Here is a 14,853-nt window from a genome sequence, read left to right on the forward strand (position 1 = left end):
TGCTCCTGGGAAATATTTTCAGGGCAGAAAGTGAGGTGGGCATTTAGCACACACTAGCACACCAGGACAAAGCAGAAACTTGCTGGAGGGGAGCTTGCAAATTGCAGGGCTGGCACTGAACAACCTAAATCCAGCTGGAGCTGGCCTCCAGCCTCCTCATAGCACAACACTGTGCCCTGAACATTACATACCTTGCAACTGTCAGGATACCTTCCAATGACATATTTCTAAAGTGGAAACTCAAGGAAGTTTCTGGATAAAACATTACTCAGTGCTGAATGCCACTTCAATATCTTTTAGTAGAAAGCTAATGTCTCTCTGAGAGTCTCAGTTAAATATTTTGGTAGCTCCTCTAGTTGCTCCTCTCTACAGCCTGACAAACATTTCACACTGGTTGAACAGCTTTTAGTTGGAAGAAATCCCAGCTTTGTTGACACTGACTTCAGTCAACTTCAGAGGGCCTCTTAAGTCTGCTTCTGGGCTTGTCAACACGCAGCGGACTGAGACACACTGCCAGCAGGCAGCTCCTTCTAGAAAACATAATTTGAATCCAAATTGTCTCCCAGGCAATTTTTTTATAAACTTCATATTGTGCTATTTATGTGCTTGTCAGAATGGAAAATCTGTGTTAGTCCTTCAATGTTCACATTTACAGGAGATAATCTCCCCATTCCTGCCCTACCAACCCCAAAAACATCACATCCTGATCATTCAAACAGCTTCCACATGGCAATGTACAAGCAAACCTGACTTGGTTCTGCTGAATAATAACCATGTTCATAGACAGTTACTTCAGAAAGGTCGGCCTAGACACCCACCAGGGTGGGAATGTCCTTGCAGGGCTGGAACTGCACAATGGTGTCCTTAGGAACTTCCCAAGCTCTGCTTGGTATGTTTAAAGAGTCACGAACAGAATAATAAAGACTCATGAACTGAATAGAACAGTTTGGGTTGGAAGCGACCTTAAAGATCATCTAGTTCCAACCCCCCTGCCATGAGCAGGGACACCTCACACTAGACCAGGTTGCTCCAAGCCCCGTCCAACCTGGCTTGAATGCTGCCAGGGATGGGGCAGCCATAACTTTTTGGGGCAATCTGTTTCAGTGCCTCACCATCCTCACAGGAAAGTTTTCTTCCCAATATCTAATCTAAATCTTCTCTCTTCCAGTTTAAAGCCTTTATCCCTTGTCCTATCCCTACACGCCCTTGTAAAAAGTCCCTCTCCAGATTTCTTGTTGGGCCCCTTTAGTCACTGGAAGATGCTCTAAGGTCTCCTGGAGCCTTCTCTTCTCCAGGCTGAACAAGCCCTTCTCTCTCAGACTGTCTTCATAGCAGAGATGCTCCAGCCCTCTCATCATCTTTGTGGCCTCCTCTGGACTCACTCGAGCAGGTCCATGTCCTCCTTACATTGCAGGCCCCAGAGCTGGATGCAGGACTGGAGGTGAGGTCTCACAAGAGCAGAGTAGAGGGGCAGGATCACCTCCTTCAACCTGCTGGTCACGCTTCTTTTGATGCAGCCCAGGACACAGTTGGTTTCTGGGCTGTGAGCGCACACTGACGGGTCATGGTGAGCTTCTTGTCAATCAGCACTCCCAAGTCCTTCTCCTCAGGCCTGCTCTCAACCCATTCTCCACCCAACCTGTACTTGTGCTTGAGATTGCTCCAACCCAGGTGCAGGACCTTGTACTTGGCCTTGTTGAACTTCATGAGGTTGGCATTGGCCCACCTCTCAAGCCTGTCAAGGTCCCTCTGGATGGCATCCCTTCCCTCCAGCATGTCAAGCTCACCACACAGCTTGGTTCTCAAGTTAGATTTCTTTAAAAATACTCTACCACTTGCAAAACAACAAACTCCCTGTACAAGAAGCAGCCCTTGTACATCCTACAGATATTTTCCACCTTATTGAATGGAGAAAGTAGGGAAATAATGTCAAAGAGAGAAGTTTCCTTGTCACTCAGTGAGCTTAAGGCCAAAGACTAGTTTTATTACAAGATATATTTTACCAGAAAAGACTTATGAAGACCTAATTGAAGAATCTGTAGAAATTATAAAAATTTACTTTTATTAAAGAAGAACCTAGAGACCTCAGGAAGGTTAAAGCTCCAAGGTACTAGGCTTTGTATTAATGAAGACATATTGTTTTTTGAAGAGTTTTTGCTCCAAACAGTCCAGACATGAGAATATAATCAGAGAAGAAACAATATCCATAGTTTTTATTAGGTGGAAAATACTTCTTTTTGTTTGTTTCAGCTATATCACCTGATCATTTCATTGGATCAAGGTAAGTCTTACATTTTGAGAAGATGTGAATATTTGTTCATCACCAATAGCTTCAACCAATGGCTTTAGCTTTGAGCCCAGCCAGGGAGGGTGGAGGTCCTGGAGGTAAATGTAAACCAGGCTCAGGTAGCAGGACAAAAAGACTTAGAAAGAATGGAGACCTCTGAATGTTGTGTCTGCTTCAGATGCAAAAGCCCTTCAAGTTATTAAATGGGGGAAAAAAGTGATTAAAAAAGGTAAATATTGCTTGCTTTTATCATAGGAAACCAAAGCTTCAATGTGTTTGTCTATCATGAATAAACAGAAAATGGGATTGCAGCTTGCAGAGTGTTTTGAAATTTTCTAATTATTTTTCATTAAACAAGGTCTGGAATAAACTGCTGTAGTTTTCCCCCACACTTCAATTTCCCTTATGTCGGCTTCGTTTTTGTCTCCCTTTTTCCTAGTCATTTCAAAAATATCTGAAGATCAAGTGGTTGAAATTGAAAATGAAAAGGAGAGGATGAAAGAGAGAAGAAGCAAAAAAGGAAAAGAGAGGGAAAAAAGCTTGAAAAGAATTTCTCCAGAATGCAGATGATGGTTATTTTCGATGCTTGTTGGAAAGGTCCCATCAGGTTGTCACCTCAGGAACAATGGCTGCACTCAGGGAACACTTCCTTTTCTCCCTTTGTTTTCAGCTTGTCAGACTCAAAACACCATATGGAGAGGACTCACATTGCTCTGTCTGCAGATTTGGGCCATGACCACTCTTCTCTAAGCCTCATCAGAGACCAGGAAAAAACTTGTTTCTGTGAGTGCCAGCAACAGTCACTACCTACAAAGCAAACACCAAATGTTAGAACAATGGGCAAATGTCCAATTATAGAAGACAACCCTCATTAGAAGTTTTCTTATGAAAAGCTGGAGATTATTTATAAAGAAATGCTGAGGTGGGAAAAATCCTCCACACTGCTAAGGTGAGTGTACAGTATTCTATCATTAAGACATGCAGAAGTACATTTAAGCTGCCTGATGGTAAGGTTACAGCATAATCTGTGACTAACTTGCCTCACATTGTCAGAGACTACCAGTCAGTTCAGAAAATTCTGACTTCTGCATCTTGCCCTCTGTCTGTCAAAGCGTCACGTCAGGAAGCTGTTCCCATCCCAAACAGCTCTCAAATTTCCAGCTTCTCTTAGCAGAACTGTGGGACCCTGGATTCAGGCTGTCCAAAGACAGCAACTACCTGGCTCTTCACAGTCCATGGATCTCTCTGCAAAGAAAAATGTAGTTTAAAATGTGCAATTTGTTATTTTCTCACTGAAGACAGCTCCCCCAGCTCTCAGAGATCTGTGCTGAAATGGATTTTTTGCTCCAATGGACTCCATTATCTTTTTTCCATGATTTTTCTCACCTCTGCCAATGGACGTGGTTTTTCACTATAATTATTCAGTGTGCAGGGTGTGCTGATGAGTGTTTTTGGTCTCAGGGCATTTCCCTCTTAATTTGGAGTCAGTCAAGGCCTGAAGACATTGATAAAGGTCTGGGGACAGAAACCAAGGTATAAGTAAATTAAGTGCAAGGAAAAACTTCTGGGTTACTGAGAATGATGGTGTAATGTTGCAAAAATCTCCATCTGCATCTTCAGATGTTCATGCAGGAGCAGCAAGAGATATAAATGTGCCCGAGTGAGCTGCTGCTCACAAGAGCCCAGTTTAAATGTTAGAACTGCGTAGATATTGGGACTGTTTTTAAAGAGTATTTTTGACAGGGCAAGAAACAAAGCCCTTGAAATACTAAGTGCTTTTTACAAGCTTCAGGATGGTATTATACAGACATAGGATGACATACAAGTTACCCTTTAGTGTGATTCACTGATCAGAAGAGAGGACTGGGAGTCAAGACTTCCCATTTATTCTTCTATTTACCTTTAAACAAATCCCTGATGGGATCTCTGCTTTCTACAGACATCAAATACCCAGAGCTCCTCCAGACTTCAATTCAAAGTGCACATGTTCAGCATCTCTACAGTGTGGACCTTCTGCCTCTCCGGACATTAAATTAGCCAGTACTGAAATAGGGTTAATGCTACTGACCTTCTTCAGTAGATTTTGTATCTTTGCTTGCAGAGCAATTTGAGATCTACAAATTGGCTGTTCCAGAGGTGCAAAATTATTGCAGTGCTCCTCCTAAACTAACACTGTGTGATAGTTATTATGCAGAGAGCGCTGCTGTCTCCAGAGCTGAAAGAGCAAAGGTGTCCACAGCCATGGCGTCAGGCAGCCGGATGGGTGAGTTCGTGACACAACCAGAAATGCTTTTTTAGCATTGTTGTATCCCCAACTCAATAAAGGAACCCTTTCAGAATTGCACATGAAGAAGCACAGCCATTTGCTCTGTCTCTGTGCCCTTACCACACTTAGTGCCAGCAGAGGCAGAGCCTATACTCTCCTAAGCAGGTGACAGAAGAACACAGATTTGATTCATGCCACAAAATGTCAACTCTAATAGATTCTAAAACCAACAGCAAAAGGGTTGTGCTGTCTTCTGTGGGGCACAAAAAGTGGGAAAAAAATATCAGCAAGTCAAATGCAGAAATGATGCAGGGGACAGAGCTAGGAGTTGTGTGAGTTGACTAGGCAAAAGGGATGCAGATGGAGAAGGGAGGGGGGACAGACAACAAGAAGTTTTAGATGATTGCTTTTCATTGGTGTAACTAGCAATAAAAGCAAATTGGGCAAGCTCCCAAGAATTACTCTTGGATAATCAATCACAGATAACAGAATTAGGCAGAGGCACCAAGCAAGTGGCAGGATGTTAATTCAAGCTACATTTTTAACTGCCCTGGGTGAATAACTCTCAACAAAGTATTTCCTAGCTAACGCTTATGTACTTCTCTTTTTTTACTTTTTTTTTTTAACCTTTTCTTGCCACCTGGATAAATGCAGAATGCAGCCATCTCCAAAATTCTTCTTTACTTGGGATTCTGCACTGGATTTCTTCTGTTGCATATTCAGAATAGGTAATAACAGGTAACATCTCAGCAAAGAGATTGCTTAGTCCAGAGTCCCAGGCAGCCAGCAAAGCCACCACTGCTGAGCAATAGAAAAGCATACTAGGTGGCAGCTATTTCAGGAGAGAGGCTACCCCCTCCAGGCACCCCTGTTCCCTGCCTTGCACAGCTGCTGGGGCTGATGCTCACCTCTTGCAGTGAGGTTCACAGGGTGGCTATGAACCAGGAGGTTGAAAGGTCTGCAGGAAGGACAGTGGAAACAGAGCAGCTCCACCTCAGTATTACTAAATTCAGATATCCAGCTCCTAGAGTGTGTTCATCCCTGCTTCTAACCTATTCAAATAGACCCTGGTAGGAATAATATGATAGCTGACTTCTTTCTCCATGCCATCCATGCCATGAAGGCAGCAGATTGACCATATCAGCTAAAAACCCTCTCCCATATGGATTGCCCCAAGTCTCACTTTGTGTGTACTCACTCAACAGCATTCTGCTCCTGGCAAGCTTCTGCCAGTGCTCCTGTAATAAATAGTACAGCACACAACTGTTGTTGTACTCATACTAACATTTATTCTCTGCAGTTGGAGAAAGTCTGATCTTAAAATTAGGTTTCTGCTGGGAATAAAAATAGTCACTCTGAATATTCAGTGTTTGTTTATATCTCACTGCTTCCACTAACATTCCTGCTATTTAATTTGTTTGAAAGACTATTCAGAGGAAACTAATATGTGGCATGAAGACAGGAAGAGCTATAAGATACTGAAATCTGAGCACACATTCAGTGACGTTTTCCACATTATTTGGCTTGCTCTACTCTTTAAAGTTCAAGTAAAAGGGGAACTTTTGTTTTTAAAAACAAAGACCTGCACACGTATGGACTGTATCTTCTTTCCTCAGAAGCTCTGCTTGGATTAGACAGGTTTAACCATCTGCATAAAAATGAAGAGTAGCAATACTGCACTTGCAATTAGGCAGATTTAGCCCTGATGCTAGCACAGCCAGGATAATTCCCTGGCTTCAACGGGAGTTGTAGCTGTTTATTGCAGATCTGTAGATGCTTCTAGGTTTGTTAGCTTGTGAGTGTTATCAAATTTTTCTTTTTTTTTTTTTCCCCTTTCTTTTTTCTATTCTTTTTCTAATAGCTGCTTTCGGAAACACTGACTTGCAGTTGAGTTTCCAGCTTCTGAGATTTTAGGCAGGCAGCATTTTCAAATATAAGATCACTGCTATAGTCTCAAACAGAACAGAGAAAAGTCAAGTTTTGACTTAAGTCAAATGAAAAAACTTAAGCACAAATACCAGGAAAGAAAGTTCATGCAACAATTTTTATATATAATACTGAACATTTCTGTTAAGTTTACTGCTCTGAGTGGGATACAGAGGTTTCTGTGGATTATTTGCAACATTAAAAGACACACCATTTATATTACATGACCTTTCCCCAGAAAGAGTAAACAAATGAAGCATCTGAGCTTCAAGTATCTGTTATTCCTGATTAGTTTATTATAAAAATTCCCTTTTGAAACTGAAATGGTCAAATCAAAGTAATTTTGCTGTGAAGAATGTGTGTGCTAACAAAAAATCGATTCCCTGCATAGTGTATACATAAATACAAGAGATTTAGCCTAACCTTTTGGTCTCAACTTTTGTATCTATACAGTAGTTGCTCAGAATGGGCACTCTCTACTGTGAATATTAACTGGAGCGGCTAAGGCAGGCCTGGGGCTGATAATTGTAATTTGGTCCTCTGGATGATTGAGAATCCTTACATAGGCTTGCACAGTGCAACTTTAACAGCCCTTCCTGATGCCTAACTAGAAAATCTGTTTCAAAGGGGCTCCATGAATTGTAGGGTACAGTCAATTAACTTGAATATTAATTATCTATAATGAATGTACCCTTCTTCAGGGCTTGAAAAGAAGCAAATTACTTGGAGAGGGACTAATTAAGATGATGTAATCTTGACCATGAAGAATAATTCCTTCCTAGTGACAGAAATGATCTAATTGAAGTATCTCATTAATTAATGTCTCATGAAATTGACTGATAAAATGCCTCTATGAATGCCTCCTGAACTCGGGGCCAGCAGAGCGTTGTAGCACATCCACTCCTGCTCCAGACCCTATCACTGACAATATAATTAGGCTTTGGAAGCACGCTGTGCTCAGAAGGATTTATAACTCCGCAGTGTGGATAATCTACAAATGCAAAGTTAAGACAATGCAGCTTGCCATTGCGAGATTTCTGAAGTCAATGAGAGAAAGCATAAATCAGGTATAATCCAATGGATGACAAGCAAATTCCTCTTCCTGCCAGCATTGTCAGCCTTCAGCAAGAATAGTCCAGCAACATTCCCATAACCCTGTACCAGGTACTGGCAGCTCTGAAAGGCTTCTTAACAGCTCTATGTCCAAGTGCTCTCTACGTTAGTTCCCAGCTAACTAAAGTCAGATTACAGGCATCTTATTTTCCTTTTTTCACTAGATTAGCACATGCTGTGGATTTTAGCTAATGATGCTATAAATCCCCTGAGAGTCAGAGGCCGGGAAAAGACTCTTCCCACAGCTATACAGAAGGCCTTGCTGGGGAGATTGCTCTGTGTGTGATAAGCAAAGTTTCATGAAGAAGAAAGACATTGAGGTGCTGGAGCATGTCCAAAGAAGTGCAAAGAAGCTGGTAAAGGGTCTATAGAACAAGTCTTATGAGGAGTAGCTGGGGCATCTGGGATTGTTTAGCCTGGAGAAAAGGAGGCTCAGGGGAGACCTTAATGCTCCCTACAACTACCTGAAAGGAGGTTGTAATGAGGTGGGGGTCAGCCTCTTCTCCTAAGTAAGAAGCAACAGGACAAGAGGAAATGGTCTCCAGTTGCACCGGGGGAGGTTTAGATTGGATATTAGGAAAAATTCCTTGACCAAAAAGGTTGTCAAGCATTGGAACAGGCTGACCAGGGCAGTGCTGGAGTCACCATCCCTGGAGGTATTTAAAAGAGGAGTACATGTGGCACTTGGGGACATGGCTTAGTGGTGGACTTGATAGGGTTAGGTTTATGGTTGGACACAATGATCTAAAAGGTCTTTTCCAACCTAAATGATTCTGTGATTCTATGATCCTATGATTCTATAAATAAGACTTAACAGAGAGACCAACACTCAGGACCAAGTTTAGTGTCTTTTTGGAAATTAAACCTATCCTTGAAGAACAGTATTCCTGCTATTGAGGAGTTACAGAGATGCTTGCATGATTCATCCATGCAAGTAGAAGATGTCCACCACTGAGACCTCATAGTGAGGGAGATGTCACACCTGCAAGTGGCCATGGCCTTATCAGTATGAATCCAGGACACCCACTTTAGAAGGTGGTAGACCCAAACCTACCTCTGCTCCTGTGAGTGTTTGATTGCATGAAGTCAAATGGAGTCCAAAAGAAATACAGAGTTCATGTCATCCAATAATAGCTTCTCTCTTAGTGGCTAAAGTCTCCTGGAAGGTGAAGGTTTTCTCAGCCTGAAACAATATCTTGTTCGGGTCTCCAACATCTTCTACAAGTCTTCTGAAATATCTACTGCTTTGGAAAGTTGCTGGTCTTTGAGCCCTTTGCTTTCTGGACAAATGACCAAACAAAATGCATTCCTCCAGGATGAAGGCAACATTTTGATTCACATAAAATGGCACTTGGGTTTATTTATTTTGGCCAGATAAATTGAAGGAAAATATAATTTTATTTGATCCAATTGGTATATATTTCATTTTGATTGCCAAATTGAAAACAAAGAAACAGACCAAAAAACCCAACATCCTTTAAACGCTTTGGTAGTAGTATTTTTCCAATTTTATCTGTTCTGCACTTCTTGGAGTCTTGAGCAAAGACCTTTAAAACTGGCAGAGGTTCCTAGGTTCCTGTGAAATATGATAAGCAGTAATAAATGGTCTGCGGATGGTATAAAGGGAAATTTGAATCTCAGAACTAACAATGATCAATTTACTACAAGCCTGTGGGAGCTAAAAATCATATAAGGAAACCGTAGAAACACAACAGCCAGGCAGGCAAACAAGATGAAACTAGGCCAGTCCAAGGTTGCAATATTGTTATTTGTTTATGTCTTTTCTGTTAAAGTGAATTAAATGCCTACAGCTGATAAAAGGTTCATCCACTAGTGCCAGGCTCCTGAGTATCTCATGCTATTCCAGCACTAATTACATTTCATAAAGCTACCAAATATACCATAACTAACATTTATTGGCCAATGAAATGTTGCTGTAAGTTAATAATTGCAGATATATGTAGACAATAAAAAGTGGAGCACCAGCCTGGACGCAGGATAGGAGATTAAATTCTTCTGCTCTTACTGGGCGTTGCTGAGAGGCTAAATTTAAGACCAGAGGCAACTGTAGCCAAGGAAAGCCTGTGGATAGATTAAAAAACCCCAAAACCATAACTTTGGGGAGTTATGTAGGAGAGGGTTATTTAGTGCACCCATCTGGAATATGCACAATGCTCTGAGACTATGAATCCTTTTCTGTCTCTGAAAGAAGAGCTCAGATGGAGGTACTGGGACTTCTGCCTCTAGCGGTTTACACCCAAGTAGAAAATCCCACAACCCCAGTTACAGGGGGATTTCCCATTTAGCTGTGAGCACATAATCCCAAACTCTTTTCAGAGCACTCAGGTCTGTACTCTGCACAGACATCTTGTATCTGCATTCCCAGTGCATTCCTGCCACCTCTGCTGGTTATGTGGAGATGGATAGTCTCCTGTTTTGGGACAGGTTGGGAGTGGGAAGGAGCCTGGCCAAAGTGGAGCTGGCATTCTTTTTTTGTGAACGCAAAGCAAGTGTTATACTTGCTGAAAACTCTGCCAGGAGCCAATCCAGCCTTCAGCAGTCCCCTATAGAAACGGAAACCAGGAGGTCACCTCCTCTATGGTGAAACACCAGAACAAGGAAGAATCTGCTTCTCAAACGCACTCAAGAACAAGCCCCGAAGTAGTGGCTGACTGTTGCTATTACTTTTTTTTAACCCAGATGAATTAAACAAAGTCAGGTTAAACCAAAAGGGAAACAGAGGGAGGAATCTGCCTCCTTCTAAGTATTTTTGTCACTTGACTGCCAGGTCACACCTTCACTCCTGTTGATTCCGATGTAGCCGGTAACCAGATACTGGGGTTTTTTCACCCTGCAGTGCTTAGAGCTTTATCTGAGCTAGCCTGCTTGGGTACAGATTCTCCCTCTAAGGCTCTTACTTCCTTATGTAATGAGATTAAAGCAGACTTAAAAGAGCAGTAAAGAGATGAAGAAGGTCAAAAATGCCACAATGCCATTAACGATAAACACATGCTCTGTCACTCTGAAGGCACAGCATCATCACAGTTCAGGCAAATCTTCACCTGGCTGAAGGGATAGCGTGCAGCAGACTGTCACTCCTTGCAAACATGTCACCGTGAGTGGGAAGGAAGGCTGCGAGACAAGGAAGATATCTCTAGGGTACTGATAGTGTAGGATGTTGCTGTCTTGCTCTAGCAACTTTCTGCAAGTAGAGACAGGATCTCTGAGTAGCAGGCCAGGCTTCATTATCGTCATGACCCCTGTGGTCTTTAACATTTTGAATAGAGTAGATGGACATTCTTGCCAGCTCCTATCACTAGAGCACTAATAAATACCAGCAAAAGGCAGTGTAGATGGTCTATGTCAGAAAAGCACAAACTGGTGCAGAGCACCATGACAATGCAGCCCCAAAATTTATGGGCATTTCGAGACTTAAAAGACCACACCCATGAGCCTAGTGACATGATCAAATATGTCAGGGAGAAAAACGAACTCAAGAGAACACAGTGTAAGTAAGACTCAAAAATGTTTAGGGAACAGCATTAGAGGATTACAAGGAACCACCCTACTTTCACTGATTTTGTCCACTGATAGAATAGTATATTATTCAGAGCTACATCTAGAGCTGTAATGATGATGTTGAAGGGGACAAAAAGCTGGATCTGCCTTATATGAACTGTTGCATGGTTATAAATGGACATATGCATATGCCTAGAAGGAGACATATTGGGCATCTCTATGCTATTGCCCTGCCTGAGGCTGGACCATGTGCCTTGTAGGACACACTCTCTATAGGGCAACATGCAGGTCTCCACCCTGTATGAATGTCTCCCTGGTCAATGGGACAGGTAGGATGCTTCAGACTCAAGACAAAATAAAAACCACAGATAGGCACTCTGAGGCTCAACTCTCAACTGTGGAGCCATGCAGGTATGGCTATAGGAGTAAGAGCAAATTCACCAAGTCCTCCTCTTACATTGCCTTTCAAGGCTTGCAGAAAGAAGTCTTTTCTCCAGCTCCACCTTGTTTTTTCACACTTTTCATGTGGTCATAATGATTTTTCTGTTTCCAACCAACCACCCTTCCAGAGTCAATGAAGCCACAATACCTCAGCACTCCTGAAGAAAAGAAATATGTTGGTCACTGATTTGTATTTCTACTGCTTGTAGCATATATATATATTCATACCTTCTCTGTGGGGCAGCTCTGTTATCCACAGTCCGTGTCTCCTTTGTCAAGGAGAAAGGACACAGGGATTCCAGAGGGTTCACCCTGATGCATCATGAGGAGGGTCCCATTCTTTTCATATCCTACCCCACTACTGCTGAGCCAGGTAAAGTCTCTTCAGATGCTTCTAGCTCTGTATGCATTTCAATTCCCAAAGTGATAAGATTTCCTCTCTTAGAGACTGTTCCATAGGATGATACATGTGACAATGTAAAGCGTGACCTAATATTCAAACTAAACTCCCCCACCCCCTCAATTTTATCCCATTACTGCTAATTAATCCCCTTTGCAGGAACTGCTCTTCTTCCCTGGCATATATGATTGCTGATTGTTGCCATAGGGCTAATTCCTTTTCGTGTAGGGTTGGCATATATCTATTCCATAGGGCTGTCAAAGCATTTGGGAGGTTAAGTTTTGTCTTATTTCAATTCCGTGAGAAAACATCGTAAAACTATCTAGAAGTTGTCCTACTAGCAGTGAGAGAACAAAGATGCCCTGGGCCAGGCACTGTTGTGGTGTAAGAGAGAGGGGTTCTCCGGTCTGTATGTAACCATGGCACCACTCCAGTGTATGGGTGTTCACTCCTGCCCCCTACAATTTGTAGTTCATTGCAGTACCATAAATGATGAAACAAGATGTCAGGCATTGGAGAATAGCCTCCTGTGGATGTAAGCACATAACTCCCATTAACATGGACAGGAGTCATGCACACGCATTGAGCTGAGGATGTATTCTTTGGTCTGCAGAGCACACTTGGCAAGTCTGAGTAATGTGTGGTTGATTTTAGTTTTCTCCCCAGAGCTCCAAATCAAGAAGGATGCATGAGAAAACCTGTGTACAAGGCATTAGCATGAAGGCGCAAGTGAAAGAATGCTCAACAGGATTACTGGTGCTTATGCAGCACAAGAAATGGATGGTGTGCTATAGGAACACTTGACATTCAGGAGTCATGAGTCCAGACCTTCTTTTCAGTGTAAATCACAAGTGGTGGTTAAAGCAAAGGGGAACAAAGCTAAAAGCAGAGAAAGAGCTTTTTTCCTTTCCCTTTTTATAGTCAGGAGACGCTGTTTCTTGCTCCCTTTTTCATTTAATGGTTGAGAGTTGCTCAGGTTGCCTGCATGCTTTGCACACTCGCATAGTTTTCTCTTGGCAAAACCCTTTTCCCTGTTCACTTGCTGCTACTCCAGCTCACCATCAGTGCTTTGGCAGGATGTGGTCATCATCCTCATGGAGAAATGAGAGATTCATGTAGCAAAGAGGGAGAGAACCACTGGAGATGAATCCTTACCCATGTGGGATGAGCAGTCGCAGCAGAGGATGACTGATGTATTGAGCCTACACTGGGACACTCAGGAAATTTAATTCATTTTCTGTTCACACTTTAAGTTAATTTGGATTATTTAATCCACATTAGGCTCCTTTTATGCACACTCTTATTCAGAATTAAAGTGTCACTAATTCAGTTTACAAAGTAAATTAAGCTCAGCTAAATTAATGTTATGTTAAACTTGAATGAGGGTCTATGAAGAGATTTAATGTGGTTTAATTATCCACTTTACATATCAAAAAAATGCATAAAATATCATGCTAAATGACAAAAACAGTCCCTGGAGCAGGAGGGACTGGAAGCTGAAGTTCCTCCTCCCAGAAAAGGGCAGTGGATGACAGTCAAATGCCTTCTCCTTGACTTGGGAGATCTCTGAATTAAACAGGAAGTGTGGAAGCCTTTCAGCAGCTGGAACAGAGGAGGTTGACTCCTCTTCCCTGACCCTCATCATGAGATTACTCTCTAGAGACACAATGGATCAAAATCTCCTGGCTGCTGAGAAGTGCTCCAGCCATTAGGTGAGACTACTCACCTGTCTAGGATACTGACTCTGAATATCTGTTCTATGCATCTCCTTAGGAGGGCTAAAAGATTTCAGAGCCTTTGGCAGGGCTCATCTGGATCTCCTGAAGGATGGTGGTGATTACATGGAACTAGAAAACAAATAATGTAGAAAAAAGGGGGAGACAGAATGGAAAAGCAATTTAACTTCAATTTTATGAAAATACAAGCACAAAAGATGAAGCTGTGTAAACATCTAAGAGATGCCCTGGAACACTGAGCAGCACTCAAGATCGGATTTTTTTTTTTTTTGGATCAAATAATTTCTAAACCTATCTGATGCACTTTGGCAGAGTGAATGGAAGAGGAGTAGTAGAGATCATACCTCAGCTTCAGCAGATTATGTCTTTTCAAAACAAGGTGCAGAAATATGGTCTAGGTGGAACTGCTACTGGAGTATGAAAAGCTATCAGGGAAAAAATATGTATTAGGATAGTAGCAATCAGCAGCTTACTTGCAAGAAGGAGGTATATATCAAGAAAAATTCTTCAAGGTTCTGACTGGGATGTCACACTATGCAATATTTTCCTTAACAATTTGGATGACAGCATAACCTTTATGTTTACATATTCACACACACCACCACACAGGGAGGGGCTACCAGCACACCAGAAAACACAGGGCTAGAGTTCAAAATTATCCTGGCAAACGATAGAAGTGGTCTGAAAAAAAGGATGCAAATGAGCTTTTGTCCCTAACAAATATCAAGATCAGAGAGGAACAACAACTGCATGACAACAAGCCAGGAACAACAGACTGGGTGGCAGCTCTGCAGAGAAGGACTTGAGGGTTAGGGTGGATCAGCAGATAGATGTGAATCAACAGGGTTATGCTGAAAAAAGCAAACACCATGCTGAGGCATGCAAAGAGCACCGTCATATTTGAGATGTGTGAAGAAAGCCTTCTGCTCTGTTTGTTGCTGGTAAAGGCTTTACTGGAGCACTTTTTCATGTTTTGGCCACTGTATGTCAGGAGAAGTTAGATTATTGAGAAAGAGAGGAGATTTAAATTAAAAAAAAAAAAAAAAAAAAGGAAAGAGAAAACAAAACCCAGACCATTATCAGAAAGCCAGAAAACATGATTTGTGCAGAACAAGAACACAGAAGACCAGAGAAGACAACATGGAAAAGTGGCACCATGGTAGTT

Source organism: Strigops habroptila, chromosome 1 (assembly GCF_004027225.2).
Source record: "Strigops habroptila isolate Jane chromosome 1, bStrHab1.2.pri, whole genome shotgun sequence".
Classification (NCBI taxonomy): Eukaryota; Metazoa; Chordata; class Aves; order Psittaciformes; family Psittacidae; genus Strigops; species Strigops habroptila.